At 45.1% G+C, this 14,104-nt stretch overlaps 1 long non-coding RNA gene across 1 annotated transcript; it reads right to left on the bottom strand.

The window, feature by feature from the left end:
* Positions 1 to 651: 651 nt before the first annotated feature.
* LOC122217499 lies at positions 652 to 3,018 on the bottom strand. Its single transcript, XR_006201556.1, has 3 exons — positions 2,928 to 3,018; positions 2,672 to 2,760; positions 652 to 803 (listed from the first exon to the last, which is right to left on the bottom strand). It is a non-coding gene; the product is annotated as an uncharacterized LOC122217499 (long non-coding RNA).
* Positions 3,019 to 14,104: the final 11,086 nt, after the last annotated feature.

Below are 14,104 nucleotides of genomic sequence, written 5' to 3'. Positions count from 1 at the left end.
AAAGTATAGTTTAGTGCTGAACCAAACAGATTTATATGCTCTTCTGGGAGTTGAACTCATGTGTATAGTCGATGGGGTACCTTTGAAGGGTTAAATGCAGGGAAATGATTGAAGACTGAAGTTTTGGATGGTCATGAAAACGTGAGGAGAGGAGTACCAGAGGCCAGAAGATCGGTTGATTCTCTAGGTAAGGAAAAGGGCCTGCCCTGGGTAACCCCCAGGATGGGAAGGGTGGGCGAGGGTGCGTACGAAGATCTGAGAGAAACCTGAAGTCCATGGTGAGAAGATTTAGAGAGGAAGAAGGCATATGTGTCTCCCCTTCCCTACCATTTTTTTGTGTGTGTTTTTTTTTTGTTGTTGTTGTTTGTTTTTTGCTCTGAATACCTGTTGGTGCCATTAACTGAGAAAGTGAGGACAGGCAGAGGAATTGGGGGCGGGGGGTAGGGGAGGAAGAGGACTCAGTTTTGAATACATTGAACCTGGTTGGAACCTAACCTAGCACTAGAACTCAGGGGAAAGGTCTGGAATGGAAACGAAATGCACTGAGACACACACCTATGTGTGTTATGTACTTACCACTTGCAGATTTGACCATGAGGGAAGGAGAAAGCAGTGAAGTCCAACATTTGAAGATTGAGCAGAAGAGAAGCTCAAAAAGGTGACTGATGGAAATAGTAGGGTAGGAGAAGGCCTGCAGAAAGGGAGGAGGGGGCCAATCCTGTCAAGAGTTCATGGTTAAGGAAGCGATGAAAATCTTTTGATTTTGGCAGTTGAACCACTGCTGGGCCTTCCAAGAGCATTTTCTGGAGGAGCAAAAGAGAGGTCTCAGATGAGATCGCATGGGGTCAGTGAAAGCCTAGCAAGCAAGGAAGTGGTGCTGGCTTTTCTCGGTAAGTCTGGAGATGAAGAAAGGGGAAGATTTCTAAGAGGAGACGAGCTGATAGGATTGTCTCTGTAGGTCAGGTATAGAGGTGGGAGTAGGTTTGTAGGCTAAGGAAAGAACACAAAGTGCAATATTAAAGACGGGAGAGAGAAATACTGGAGCAAGACCCCGAAGGCAGTAAGTGGGATTACATTAAGGACTCAGAGGGGAGATTAACCTTGGAAAGGGGGAGAAGGACTTTTGGAGCCATTGACAGTTTGCAAACCCGAACATCCATGATAGGAAGTGGAGAGGCAGGTGAGAAAGGGTCAGGAGAGGTCTGTTAGGAGCAAAAGAGTGACAAGTTGGGGAAATCCACGTCTGATGGACTCTGTTCTCTCCATAAAGACAAACATGGTGTAGATGCTGAGCAGGGGTGGGGCTGTTCTCCATCAGTATCTCCTGATCTGAAAGGAGACCAGAACTGAATCTGGGATTCTTGAACCCCTATAGTTGACCCTGCCATTATTCTCTGGCATAACCAAATGCATCAGTCCCATCGACCCAGACTAGGCTTCCCCCTTTTCAGCCTAGTCGATGCTTTTGAGCTTCAGCGGTCTTAGATTGGACTAAATGATCTCTTGGGACCTTTTAATTCTCTCATTGCTATTAGTAAGTGACAGTTCATTCTAAAAAGCAGGGTTGAGAATGGCCGAATTAGGTATAGACACGGAATCTTAGAACTGATACTTTATATTTGGTAGTGGAACAAGAATGTGTTTGCTTATTCTAAATATCTCTTTTATGCCTCTTGGTAAATGGACCAAGATAACCACAATTCAGGGGGGAAAAAAGCTATGAATTCTAGGTTTAGGTGATGAAGATTCCAAATCACAAGTGTTTAATCTTCAATAAAGTAGTAAGCCCCATTTGTGACATTTTAACTTCCATTTGTTTTAGCCCTGGAATGATTTATTGTACCTCTGCCTCACAAGGGGTCGAAGTTCAAAGTATTAACCACTTTTTTAGACCAATTATAAAATTTAGTGAAATCTTTATTCAGAGTGTAGAGAACAGTTTGTAAAGATTGCCATGTCCTCTGCTTCATTTATTATTTCTTCAGAATGGTAGAAATACAAATATAAAGGTCATGAAATTAGCCCGTGTATGAATTTAAATCAAGGGAAAGCAGTTTTCAAAAAGGTTTTATTTCTGCAGCGAGAAGACAGAGCTCATCAGAAGTTAATAGAGGATAGCCAGTTTTATGAGTAACTGAAAAGAGCATTTGGGTGTGTTTCAGGGGGTTTTGAATAAGTGCTAATGGGTGGTTAAGCTGCTGATCAATTCTTAGACTTTGAAATGCAAATCTGAAGTTTGCCCAAGTGGAATGGGGTTGGAAACTTAGGGTGAAGGAAGGACTACAAATAATATTGAAATTATTTGGTTAGCACTTAGTAAAAGATATGCCTCCTCTGCAGTTTGTATCATTTTTTGAAATGCTCAGGAAAGGAGAACTGAAAGCTTTATTTCCTCAATCTCCATGAATCCCCCCCCCCCCCCCCCCCCCCGCCATTGAAGCAATGTCCTGCCTTCTACATCCCGCTCCCAGGGCGAGGACTGAAAAATTGTGGATATATGTAATCAAAAGAAACAAATGATGTTTGTTTTTTTTTTTTAAAGTGTTCCAAAAGTGAGTCTGCTGCACAGCCAGGGGTGTCCATCACTGACCCACAAGTATGTGGCAGTGGTGCCCGCAGTTACAATGCAGCCAGGTATGTGCTGGGCTCCAGACCCTTCTGTCCGACTTACCCGTTCCACACGGCCATTTCGAGTTTCCTGTGTCCCGAACTGGTCTTCCCCTCCTTCCTTCCATGCACCCCTCTTCTCGTGTCGTCTGTCTGTGAATAGCACAAGTATCCCTTCAGGTGCCCAAAGCAGACACTTGCCCCCGCCCACCCCCAACTCGTGCATCCCGTCAGCAGGCCTGTTCATTCCACCTTCGAAACATCTCCCCTCCACCTGCTTCCTCCCACCTTCCACTGCCTTAATCCCAGCCACCGCCTACCTTTGTTGGGTCACTACGGGAGCTTCCCAGCTGGTCTCTAGGTCTCTACCGCTCTGTACTTTCAGCAGCCACAGTAACTGTTCTAAACTTCGAATCTGATCGTATCACTGTCACTTGAAACCATTAAATGCTTGCCCGTCGTCCTGAGGACAAAGTTCCTAAAGCTGCTGCCAGGCCCTCCCTCATCGGGCCCTGCTCTTCTCCGCCCCCCCGCCCCCCTCCCCACGGTTGTCCTCCTCACGCCCTCCCCCACTCATGAACCTGTCTTCACCCTCATCTAGCACATGGCCTCTGTAAGTGCTGTTCGGGCTCTGCCAGGGCTGTCCCTTCCCCCACCCCTCATCCTCCACTTCTCAGGGCTTGGCTCCCAGCTCCCAGTTCACTTCCTCTGGGAAACCTTTTTGACAACCATCGCACACGCCCCCACACCCAGCTGGCTTAGGTGCCTCTCCTGTAATCGCCCAGAGCATCTGGCATTTGCCCTGAATCCTGAGTCGTTTCCACTTGCCTGTCTTCCTCATAGACTGTGAGGTCCCTCTCCCACCGTCCCAGAAATGACCCACTGCTTACCATATGATGCCTGCTCACGATATTGAAAATTACGGAATTTTATTTGCAACACACACACACACACACACACACACACGCAACCAAACAAACTAGTTTGGGGCTAGTTTTTTTTTTTCTTTTTTTTTTTTTTTTCTTTTAATTTACCTGAAGTGGAATAGCAAGATAGAGCATTTTGAAATAACCCAGGATGTCAGGAAGGATTGCACTCTTAGGTTGTGTAGAATGGCACCAGATTTTTGAAGGTTCATTTTTGAGACAGAAGAGGAAAATGTTTAAGAAGCACTGAAGGAAAGGGGGCCTCCTGGGTGGCTCAGCTGGTTAAGCCTCTGACTCCGCATTTTGGCTCCCGTCATGATCTCACGGTTGTTGGTTGTGGGATCGAGCCCTGCTTGGGATTCTTTCTCTCTCTCCCTCTGCCCCTCTCTACCCCACCCCCTCAAAAACAAATAGACATTAAAAAAAAGAAACAAAGAAAGAAACACTTCAGGAAAAGAATGGAGTGCTTGGAAACCTGACATCTCTTCAAGTGACACAGATCATACTGATTGGCTCCTTAAGATTCTGGTTAAACCGAGAATCTTCCTTCACCCTAGCTCGGTGTCCCGTGTGTTTTGTACTAGAATTGTCACATACGAAAGCAGCTCTGGGTGGCCATTTGTTTTAATAATGGGATTAGGGGCACTGCAGGCTTTGCATGACATTAAACATGGAACTGACTAATTCATTCTTGCCATGTAACCTTGTTTATGGGGTGGGATTGGATTAAATGGCTTGAAATGAGATGGCTGGACATTAGAGGTGTTTGGACTAAAATTCAGCCTACAGAGAAATGTGGGGCGAGTTTCGTACAAGTTATCTCCGCTGCCTGTGAGAAAAACTCCATCTGTTAAGGACTTTCTGTTTGTTTGTTTTTGCTGAGCATCGTGGTGGCTGTTGGTTAATAGAGTCCCGTAGGTAATTTTATTGCGGAAGGAACCAGGGTTCAGAGGTGTTAAATAATTAGCCCGTATCCCACCATGAATGAATGACCGAGCCAGGATGCCATTTCAAAGAAAAATCACTTTCCAGGGCCCCAGGCTCTCTTTAGATCAAGCATCTGGGATGACTTAGTTTTCTCAAAATAATTCTGAAATACCAATTTATATCCTGAAAATCACAGCTTCTAACCAAAACATTAGACTTCTGCAAAAATTAATACACTTGAAAGAAACTTGTCAACGGTCGTACCAGCAGATGTGGGAACAGGATGGGATCAGGCACCGGGCAGTGCTGTCCCCACGACACATTTTGTTGACGTTTGGCAGCACCAGCGGCCCTTGTGCAGAGGAGGATTCTGAGCTTCAGGCTCCCCATCTGGGCGTCACTAGGTTCAGCATCAGGAGTAAACCCGAAAAAGGAAATTCCTACACAATTTAACCATTTCTGAAAGCTCATCTCCTTATCACCTGCGCTCTTATAAATGCTATCATGTTCCTGCCAAAGAATCCATGTTTGGGGGTATGTAACTCAGGGTGAGAATAGCACGACAGACCGTCAGTATCACTGGTTTCTCAAATGCTGCTGTGCTTGCTGTATGATTTAATAAACCAGATCGATGTTTGGGGGGAAGGAAGGGGAGGGAGGGAGGGAGGAGAAGAAGAAGAGGAAGGAAATACGGAAACGCCAAGGGAGTGCTAAGCGCCAGACGGGGGCTTCAGAGCCCTTAACATTCTCTCATTTGAACCTCACAACAATCCATTCGTGGTAGTTGCTCTTTCGGTGTTACAGAAGAGAAAACCTAGGTTCAGTGAATGAACCAGGTCTCTGCCCTGCATTCTTTGTCAAAGAACGGCTCCTGAATCCCTTTGGGTTTTGGTCTATAGCTAGGTGACACTTGCCTCCGAGTGAACTGTCCCTCACATAATGCACGCTCCCTGGTTACTGGGCCAAGTCTATTCTTTGGTGGATGTGACCTTTTTCCCCCGGGAAAAGAAATCATACGGTATGCCGTGGTGGGTGCCGTCTTTAAGGAACTTTCAATATCAACCGATGCAGTGTTTTCCAAACTGGTTTAATATTTGTTATCTTTGCCATTTAAATGTAAGGAGGATGGGAGTTTTAAAAATTAATCTGTTTCGGGGTCCCTCCGTGGCTCAGTCGGTTAAGTGTCCAACTCTTGGTTTCAGCTCAGGTCATGATCTCATGGTTCGTGAGGTCGAGCCCTGTGTCGTACTCTGTGCCTGTTTGGGAGTATCTCTGTCCCTCTCTTTCTGCTTCTCCTCTCTCTCCCTCTCTCTGTCTTTCTCAAAATAAATTAATTTTGAAAAATATGAAAGCCTCGGAGGACAGGACTTAAAAAAAATTATTCTGTGTAAGAATAAGGGATCCTTAGTCCACAGAGGCACATATGACCCTTCTGTTTCAGGCATTCTTTAAAACCAGTAAACATTCATTGTCTACTTGTGACATGCCAGAGACTCTTCTGGAACACCAGATTTATAGCTGTTGTATTAGCTCCGACTAGTAGATTCTGGTGTAGTCTCAGTCTGGTGCACATGGTGTTGATTGCAAGTGACAGAAGCGTTGAGAAGACTGGAGAGCCACCCCCACAGAACTGGTGGTAACCGCTGAGCACAAGGGGCAGTGTTTTTAAGTTCTAGTCCCATGATCTCATTCGGTAGCCACTGCTGCTGCCATCACAAAAGCCGCTTCTGCCCCAGAAGCCACCACACCACTGCTTCCGTCTGAAGGAGAGAAGTGAGTTCCCCTTTCCGTCTACATTGTCAGTTCCTGGGCCAAAATCCTCTAAGGATGTGCCCACTGGGGGAGTGTTTGTGTCCAACCCCCAGGAGGGGCTGGGAAACTGAGCGAGTGGTGCGGTGGATGGTCTTTTGCGCGCCTGTCCCCTTCCACCGAGATTCATAAAGTGGTTGATTGTTCCAACATAGAAAGATCAGGTGCAGCGTCCCCACAAGGAAAGACAAATGTCATCTATCTACAACTGAACAGAACAGACCTCACAGATGTGGAACTTTCTGTCTAGCAGGAAGAGTGAACGGGTAAAAAATTGCACAATTTAAAAAAAAAATTTTTTTTAACATTTATTTTTGAGAGACAGAGCATGAGCAGGGGAGGGGCAGAGAGAGAGAAGGAGACACAGAATCTGAAACAGGCTGCAGGCTCTGAGCAAGCTGTCAGCACAGAGCCTGATGCGGGGCTCGAACCCACAAACTGTGAGATCATGACCTGAGCCGAAGTCGGATGCTCAACCGACTGAGCCACCCAGGCGCCCCTGGAATTGCACAAATTATCATGATAAGTGTTGAGAAGTAAAGAACACTTTGAAAACCTGTCACCTGGGGACTTGGACAAATGGGACTTGGAGCAGAGGGGGAAGCCTTAGAACACGCCCTGGATGCCCAGCTGCAGCCACTGGGGGAAATGGCAGAGAAGGACAGTTCTGGGCAGAGGAAGCAACATACGCTATTAAGGTAAAAGAACACGTGTGAGTAACTGGCAGAAGGTCAGTGATGAGACAGGTCAGGCAGAGAGGCGGACAGCAAACAGTAGGCGGGACCTCGGAGGCCAAGCTTCTGACAGTGGCTGTCATTCCAAGAGCCTGGGGAAGAGACGGATTTCAAGCAGAGGACCAACAAGGCATAGATTTGCATTATTAAAAGACCACCCTTTCAAGCTTAGAGAATGAATCTGAGAAGAACAGGAATGGATGTGGGATGACTGGTTAGGATGAAGAGGTTATCATGGTTTAAAACTAAATTTGTTGTCGTGGAGTGTGGGGAAGAAGTTTAGGAATTTCCTGAGCTTGCACCAATGGGTTAACAAGACTTAGAGCAGAAAGTGGCCAAAGGGCGAAAAGCGCCCCCAGTGTGCAACGAAGCGTAGATTGGGAAGCCACAGGACCAAAGCCTCCTAGAATAGGTAAACAGGTAAACAGGACCAAAGACCACTGGAGCAGGGTGAAATTGCCCGGAGCTAATTAGCAAAAAAAGTGCCTTGTTGATCCTGAGGTAGCATGCTCTGTCTTATCCCCTAGGCAAGTTAAGATAAACAGACACAGCCCCTGGTGCCTGCTGCAAACAGCCATCTGCTCAGTGCTGGATTTTGTATTGCATTGACCCAAACCCCTAATCCCGAAAATCTTTGAAACCGCTTTTCTCTCACACACATGAGTTAATGATCACGGTTTCATTGTCTCTTTTGGCACGTCCCTCACGTTTGTAAGTCTTCTGATCCTAATAAATACGGAGCAAGGACACTTACTCAGGGCCCTGGTCCCCTGGACATTAGCCTCTCCTGTATTCAATTCTGCGACTTCTTTTTGCTGGACAAGAGAGAATTTCAGACTCAAAGTCTGTGACAGTGGAGATGGGGCAAAAAAACAGATTTGAGAAATATCCAGGAAGTAAGATCAGTAGGATGATTGGTGAAAAGGTTATTTCAACGCTGCTACTGGATGATGGCTCCGTGTCCCCAAGGACAACCAGCCCAGTGGTCCCGAGGGATCAAGGGTTCATCAGAGAGCCTAGTATGGGAGTGTCGTCTATCACTGGAACCCCAAGGAAGGAGCTGGACTGCAGATGCAGATTTTGGTCTTAATCAGCACAATGGTAGTCAAAGAAGGCATAGCATGGATGATAGAGTCCAGGGGAGAGAGTGAGGAGAAGAAAGAAGTCTAGGAGGAGTTCCAAGGGCCTGCAGCACCGACAGATTTGGATAGAGGGGAAGCTAAGAGGAGGTTAAAGAGGCAGATTAAGAAACTGGAAGGAAAACCGGGCCATGGGACTGGGGAGAAGAGCGGTTTTATACAGCCACCACGCCAACTGCTTCAGGATCCGTTTAAAGGAGGGGCTGGACAGCAGTTGCTGGCTTCGTCATTGATGCGAACCACAGACTGGAAGATTGCCGGGGACAGGGCTAGACCAGAGTGCTTTGCCCAGTGAGAAGAGGAAGAAAGAGCCCTTTCTGGAAAATGTGCCACGAAGGACAAGAAAGTGATAGGATGGTAACAGGGGCTAAGGCTTGGGGGAGGATTTCTCTTTTTTTAAGATGGAACAAATTTGAACATATTTAAATACTTACGGAAAGGATCTGGTAGAAAGAGAAGTTGGAGATGAGGACGAGGGATGAAAGGGGGCAGGATTTTGTTCTGTTTTCTTTTTGAAAGAAAGAAAGTTTTATGACAAAGCCCCCTCAAGATTTCTCGCTCATACGTCAGTCTCCAAGACCCTGATTGCTCCAAAAATAAGGCCAATGAATAGTGCCTGCTGGGGCGCAGGTGTTCTGAGCATACATAGTACATGGAGTGTGTGCGGCCCTGGGTGACTTTGGAGAAAAATGACGAAGGGGAGGTGTGGAGGTGAGGGACCTGATATAGGCAAAGGTGAGGGAGAGGGGAGTGCAGGCGCCCCAGACAGCTTCATGGACAGGATGCCGTTTATGTCAACTTACGTACATATGCATGTCTATTTTTTAAAAAGAGAAAAAGAAAGTTTGCCACCAATGGGCTTTGACTTATTATATATATATTTAAAAAAATTTTTTTAACATTTTATTTATTTTTGAGACAGGGAGAGACAGAGCATGAACAGGGGAGGGTCAGAGAGAGGGAGACACAGAATCTGAAACAGGCTCCAGGCTCTGAGCTGTCAGCACAGAGCCTGACATGGGGCTCGAACTCACGGACCGCGAGATCGTGACCTGAGCCGAAGTCGGCCGCTTAACCGACTGAGCCACCCAGGCACCCCTTGACTTATTATATTGAATGCCTTTACTGCATCTGCTGAGAAAAGATTTTTTTCTTTCAATTTTTGTAAATGTTTATTTATTTTGAAGAGTGAGAGAGAGAGGGAAGGAGAAAATCCTAAGCAGGCTCCACACTGTTAGCGCAGAGCCCAATTTGGGGCTCAAACCCACAAACCATGAGATCCTGGCCTGCGCTGAACCGACTGAGCCACCCAGGGCCCCCATATTTTTTTTCTTTCATAGGTTAATGTGGTGACTTACATTAAGTGGTTTAAAGCAAATTCATTCTTGCTTTGCTGAAATAAACACAATTTGGCCATGATTTGGCCATATACGAAGCTGGATTCAGTTGAACTTGAGTGGGGTTCAGGTGTCTGCCTCTCCACAAACTCACTAGCCTCTCCCCCTCCGGGCCCAGGGAATCCACTCTCCTTGGAGTTGGGCCACTTCCCGCTTCCCACCAAAGGCTAGCCTCTGCACCTCACGGGCAGTCCGCTGGAATCACTGAGGGGGGGCCTCTGCCTTTGAAACACAAAAGTCCTACAGTGGCTTCCAGAGCAACTTGCTTACCTGCCAGATTCTCTCATCCTGAAACGTGCAGCCATACACGTGTGTACGTGTGCACACGCGCATGCACACAGTAGCAAAGAGAGCTTTAGGAGTTGCAATTACAAATATTCATCTCATGTCCCTCATGAGAGCCTTCCAAAATTATGGGAAAGGAACTTAGATATAAATCGATCCTTATAAAGAGAATGGGGGTGTCAGCAGGCAGATTTCAGCACAGTTGTGGAAACAGAATGCCAAGGGAACTAGGAATTTGCGGTCTCCTTACACTAACAGCGGTGACTCTATACTCCCACGGACCCAAGCCCCAGCAGTGTCCAGCTGACCCACTCCTGATTCTGCCTCTGCTTCAAGCTGTTTCAGTGCACTTGCTGAGATCCGTAAGTCCCAAGATGAAGTCTCCTTGTGGTCTGGTCTCCCTATGTCTGCAAGGAGTTTCACGGAATTCAGCTCGGTGTGAGGAGTGTGCATCAGCGATGCGGCGGGTCAAGGAGGACAGGGGAGGGCAGAGAAAGACGCTTCTCCTACACGGTGGGGACTGGCGGGAGATGCACAGGACAAATTAACGGAGCTTCACGTCCTAGACAAACTGATAATGCTACTGAATAAAGTCCTTTTCAGCTTTTTGAATTAGCATATAATTAATCAGGATGTTTTTACTGCACTATGTGGTTTTATTGATATTAATTACATTTGAAAACACAAATTTATATTTTTTAATTTTCTTAATGTTTATTTTGAAGGAGAGCGAGCATGGGTGCATGCAAGCAGGGGAGGGGCAGAGAGAGAGAGAGAGAGAGACAGAGTGAGGATCCCAAGCAAGCTTCGTGCTGTCAGTTTGGAGCCCAGCTCAGGGCTCAAACCCACGAACGAACCGTAAGATCCTGACCTGAGCTGAAATCAAGAGTCAGATGCTTAACCGGCTGAACCACCCACGCACCCCTTTAATTAATGTTTTAAAAGTAAACTCAGCCCCCAACATGGGGCTCAAACGCACAACCCCGAGATTAAGAGTAGCACGCTGGACTTAGTGAGCCAGCCAGGCACCTCAGCAAACATAAATGTATCTTTTCTCATGAGGGTCAAATTTTCAGTGTCTCAAAGTGATGTGGTTTGATTAGTCCCTTAGAGACCAAAGGAGTGTTGTGCTTTAATTGTAGCAAAACATATAACAAAATTTACCATCTTAACCACTTTTTCAATTATTTTTTTAAGTATATTTTTTAGCAGTTTCAGGCTGACGGCAAAACTGAGTAGAAGGTACAGCACTCCCATATACCCCCTGCCTACCTATGCATTACTTCCCCCACTATCAGCATCCCCCTTCAGAGGGGTTCATTTGTTACAACTGATAAACCTGTCCTGACACGTCGTTATCATCCAGTGTTGTACCTTCTGTGGGTTTGGACAAATGTATACAGACGTGTAACCATCATTACAGTATCATAGAGAGCAGCTTCCTTGCCTTAAAATCCTCTGTGCTCCTCCCACTCACCGCTGCCTCTCCCAACCCCTGGCACCCACCCACCTTTTTACCATCCCCCTAGTTTTGCCTTTTCCGGAATGTGATCTGGTTGGACTCATATAGTATGTAGCCTTTTCGGATGGGTTTCTTTCACTGAGTAATGCGCATTCAAGTTTCCTTCACTTCTTTTCGTGGCTTCCTAATTCATTTTTAAAGTCGCTGAATAATATTCCATTGCCCGAATGTACCACAGTTTCTCTCTTCATCTACTGAAGGGCATCTTGGTTGCTTCCACGTTTTGGCATTTACGAACAAAATCGCAGAGACATCTGTGTGCAGGTTTTTGGGTGGGTGTAAGTTTCCAGCTCCTTTGGATAAACACTGAGCATTGTGACTGCTGGATCATATGGAAAGAATATGTTTCATTTGGTGCGAAACTGACAAACTGCCCCCCAGGTGGCTGCGCCATTGTGCATTCCCACCAGCAGTGAGTGAGGGTTTCTGCGGCTCCACATGGTTCTCAGCATTTGGCAGGGTTGTGGATTTCAGCCATTTTCATAATTGTGTAGAAGTACTTCCTGTTCTTTAAATGTGTATTTCTCTGACGACATATGATGCGGATCACCTTTGCATATACTTACTTGTGGTCTGTGCATCTTCTTTGCTGAGTGAGGTGTTTGTTAAGGCCTCTGGCCCATTTTTTAAATGGAGTTGTTTTCTTGTGGTTGAGTTTCAAGAGTTCTTTGTGTGTTTTAGATAACCGTCCTTTATCAGATGTGTCTTTTGCAAATTTTTTTTTTTTCAGGTCTGTGGCTCGTCTTTTCATTCTGTTGCTATTATCTTTCAGGGAGCAGAAAATTTTAATTTTAATGAGGTCCAGCTTATTAATCCTTTCTTGCAAGGATCATGCCCTTGGTGTCATATCTAAAAAGTCATCACCAAACCCAAAGTCATCTAGATATTCTCTTATGTTCTCTTCTGTGAGTTTTATAGTTTTGCATTTTAGGTCTGTGATCCATTTTGAGTCCTCTTACCTTTTCTAAGTGTGCGGCTCAGTGGCCTTAACTACACGCACATAGTTGTGCAACGGATCTCGGGAGCTCTGCCATCTTGCAAAACTGAAACTCTACACCCATTGAACAAGGTCTCTCCATCTCCCCCCACCCCCAGTTCCTACAACTGCTATTGTATTTTCTCTATGTGTTGTATCGTCTCTATGAATTTGACTATTCTAGAGACTTCATAATAGTGGAATCATATAGGAATTATCTTTTTGTGACTGGCTTATTTCCTTGAATGTAATGTCCTCAAGGTTCATCCATGTTGTGGCATATGACAGTTTCCCTTTTTTTTTTTTTTTTTTTAAGACTGAATAATAGTCCATTTTGTGTGTGTATATACGCCATGTCTTCTTTACCCACACAGCACGTTTTCTTTTTCCATTCAAATGGTTATGGACACTTAGCTTGTTACCACCTCTTGGCTATATTGTGATTAGTGCTGAAATGAACATAGGTGTACAAATTTCTTTGAGAACTTGCCATCAGTTCTTTTGGGTATATATCCAGAAGTGGGATTGCTGGATCATACATTAATTCTATTTTGAATTTTTTGAGGAACTTCCATATCATTTTCCATTGCAGCTGTACCAATCTACATTCCCACCAATGGTGCAGACCTATTCCAATTTCTACACACCCTTGCCAATACCTGTTATTTTCTGTTTTCCCCCTCCTTTTTTTGGGTTTGTTTTTTGGGGTTTTGTTTTTGTTTTTGCAGTAGCCATCATAATGGGCGTGAGGAGACCAGGATTTATATTTTTAATTTTGACCTGGAAATGATGTATCCCAAGTAAGCTATACATCGCATCATAGTTAAAAGTTGTGTCTGTGTGCATGTGTGAGAGACATAGACCACTACATAGGTATACACTGTATATTTCTGCTAAATAGCAGTGAGACTAGAATCAGAATGATTTGGGAGAGAAGGATACGCTGTGATGTGGTGGCAAAAGCCTAGGGAGCGGAGACGGGAATTCTCTGCTTTGGTCCTGACACTTCGGGTTGGTGAGTGATCATGTAAACTCAGCATCTGTCTGAGATGGATGGAAAGGAACGTGTGTAAGAGAGCAGGCTGACACGGTCGGACACTTCACAACACAGCCAGCTAGGGTAAACAAACAGAAAATACCAAGGAGGCTCGAGTTCTGCACGGAATTGAGTTCTTCCGGAATTGATGTTGCCCTATGAAATACAGATAAAAGTCACTTTACACAGCAGGCGTGTTGAAGAGATACTGAGCCTGTGGGGAAACTTTTTAAATAAGGCAAATGAAAATGTAACTGTTTTCAGGGAATTGTCCATGAAGGAACCCCATGGTGAAGTTAAATGTAATTTGCTAACGTAAATGATGAATGTGATGGCTGAGTGCATATATTGGGAGAATTAGCTCCTTACCTCTGTGTGTGTATGTGCATGTGTGCCTTTCTCTTTTGCCCCCATTCTTATCTTTCCCACCCCTTTCAATAGGGATTTGATATGCCATATTAAAGACAAGTGTAAAATTAAAAGATAAATTGGAGGAAGGCAAATAAAAAAAATAAAAGAAAACTTTAAAGCAGAGCAAATGTGAATTCTCCAAACTCATGCTTTGGAAAGATATACTTTTTGTTAAAGGAAGCATCAAAAAAAATTGGATCTGAGCATCCTAGTATCCAGTTCAGTGGGAGAAACGTAATCCAATACAACATTCACATGGTCCAAAAACTTAAACCAACTGCACAGTTCTGATGAGTGATGCCTGAAAGATTTTTTTCCTGGGAGGTATTTAAAAA

The sequence above is a fragment of the Panthera leo genome, chromosome B1 (assembly GCF_018350215.1).
Source record: "Panthera leo isolate Ple1 chromosome B1, P.leo_Ple1_pat1.1, whole genome shotgun sequence".
Lineage (NCBI taxonomy): Eukaryota > Metazoa > Chordata > Mammalia > Carnivora > Felidae > Panthera > Panthera leo.
This window is presented reverse-complemented; position numbering and strand designations above follow the sequence as displayed.